The sequence below is a fragment of the Peromyscus eremicus genome, chromosome X, assembly GCF_949786415.1.
Source record: "Peromyscus eremicus chromosome X, PerEre_H2_v1, whole genome shotgun sequence".
NCBI classification, from domain to species: Eukaryota; Metazoa; Chordata; class Mammalia; order Rodentia; family Cricetidae; genus Peromyscus; species Peromyscus eremicus.
Window position 1 is genome coordinate 103,797,181 of NC_081439.1, and position 2,227 is coordinate 103,799,407.

General features: G+C 42.0%; 1 non-coding gene across 1 annotated transcript; it reads right to left on the reverse strand.

The window, feature by feature from the left end:
* Positions 1-1,581: 1,581 nt before the first annotated feature.
* On the reverse strand, positions 1,582-1,797 carry LOC131900346 (small nucleolar RNA U3). The gene has a single exon (XR_009376235.1). It is a non-coding gene; the product is annotated as a small nucleolar RNA U3 (small nucleolar RNA).
* Positions 1,798-2,227: the final 430 nt, after the last annotated feature.

A 2,227-nucleotide genomic window follows, 5' to 3' on the forward strand; every position in this document is an offset into this window, starting at 1 on the left:
CCTACACTTCCTGCCTAGCCAATGGCCAATCAGTGTTTTATTTATTGACTAATTAGCAACACATTTGCCATACAGAACATCCCACAGCACATAAAGTCATTTGCCTAAGAACTTTCTTTTTTCAGCTACTCCACTGTAACTGGCTCTGACTGTTGCTTATGGAAATATGGCACAAGTACTAATAAGGGACAGGTTGGACCCAAGCCAAGACTACCATCAAACACAGACTACTTGTCCTCACCCAGTTGCCAAAGGAACAAAAAAAAAATTGTTTAGGATCATGTTGCCTTCTAAACAGTCCTGTCTTATCCAGAGATGAATGTCAGGCCCAGCCTGCATCAGAGAAGCTGCATCTTACAGCAGCAGTTAATTCACAGACTCAGAACTGGCCAAAGTCCCAACAATAAGTGAGAGAAGAGTGCTGAGCCCTAAATTTGATGACTAGAACTACCCCTCCAAGGTTCAGGAAACATCATAAAAGAGGGGCAAAGAGAATTTAAGAGCCAGAGGACAGGGAGATTGGCAGCAAAAGGATGTCTTAATTTCCCTTATTAAATTCCCTCATTAAATCAACTTCAACTAACTACCTAGTGCAATTGCCTCCAATACCGCAAACTGACAGAAAAGGCAGCCAGAGTCAGATCTAGAATCTTTCACCAATTACCCTAAAGACCTGAGTCTGGAAAAATATGGGTATGGACAGGGGAGTGCTCACATAATAGCTAGCAAATGGGGGAGGAGGAGCTTGAGCCACAGACACTGGCACCCTGACCTTGGTTGAGGCCAATACTGCTATAACACACAGGCAGGAGAAGGAACACTTAAGAAAGTAGGCAAAGGAGTAGCACTAAGTGCTCTTTGTGTCAGGTCCTGACCTAGACACATGCACATGTTCTTGTTGTTTGTTTGCTTGCTTATTTTATTTGAGACACAGTCTCATTCTGTAACTGAGGCTGGCCTGGAATTATTACATAGCCCAGGATAACCTCAAACTTCAAACTCTTTTCTATGTGCAATTCATACTATTGTAATTCCCAAATGTCCTGCCTTGTGTAAGTCTTAGGACAGCTATAGAAGGTAAGAACAATTATCTCCAATTAACACCACACACACACACACACACACACACACACACACACACACACACACACACATATTCATGGAACTACTGTGTCCATTTCACTTGGATTTTGATAGCTGTTTAAATAAGGCTTCTTACCTAGTATTGGGGATCCAGTCAGGTGTCCCAATTCTAAATACTCTGGGGACCTCTGTTGTAGCAGACAACCTTTCATCAACTATGATTTGCATAACTTGGCTCCATCTCTATGTCTACCCCTTCCTCTCCTACTACCAACATGCAAATCCCCCTTTTTTCGGTTGAAACTTTCAGAGGAAACAACCTGTCATTGTTTACTTTCAAGACTGGTTACAAGAGTCAACTGCCAATATACATAGACAACATTCCTCAGAGACAGGCATCTATCCTAGGTCCAATCATCTGTGATGAAGAGGGGAAGTGGTAGGTCCTAGGCTGGCTAGGAAGACTATATTTGGGCATCTTTTTTTTTTCTTTTTTTTTCCACTCAGACTGCATTCCCTCCCTCTCACTCTCCCAAAGGAAGAGAAGAACGATCATCAATGGCAGGAGGCAGCTGCAGAGAAGCAGCTCCTAGAGCCGGCTTCACGCTCAGGAGGGAACGCTACGTCTGGTCCTCGTGGTCTCGGGTGCTCTACACAGTCAGAGAAACTTCTCTAGTAACGAACTATAGAAATGATCCCTGAAAGTATAGTCTTGGACATCACTTTTAAAGTCAGAATACTTGTGAATACCAAGTCCATGTTTCCACAGGCAACATAGGAAGAATCCCTCTTTAATTGTAGTCTATTGCTTGTCACTCATTTATGATAATTACCTGGCACTTTGAGACATTTAAATTTGAGAGCTCCCAAGTTCCTACCAGCTCTAACAATCTTAAATGTTCAGTTCTATATTCTCCTAGATTCCTTTACACTGAAAACATTGTGGATTGACATGGGCCTTCGTTAATGGATAATTTGAAAACAAGATGGGAAGGCATTTCATTTGCCCTCTGACTGGATTTTCTAAATAGAGACTCCACATCTCCACACTATAAAGGCATTATTCTCCTCTATTGGAATTGTGGTAATTTCATTATGCCATGTACTATTATCATCCTGTCAAAATGAAAATCTTCCAGAGAGC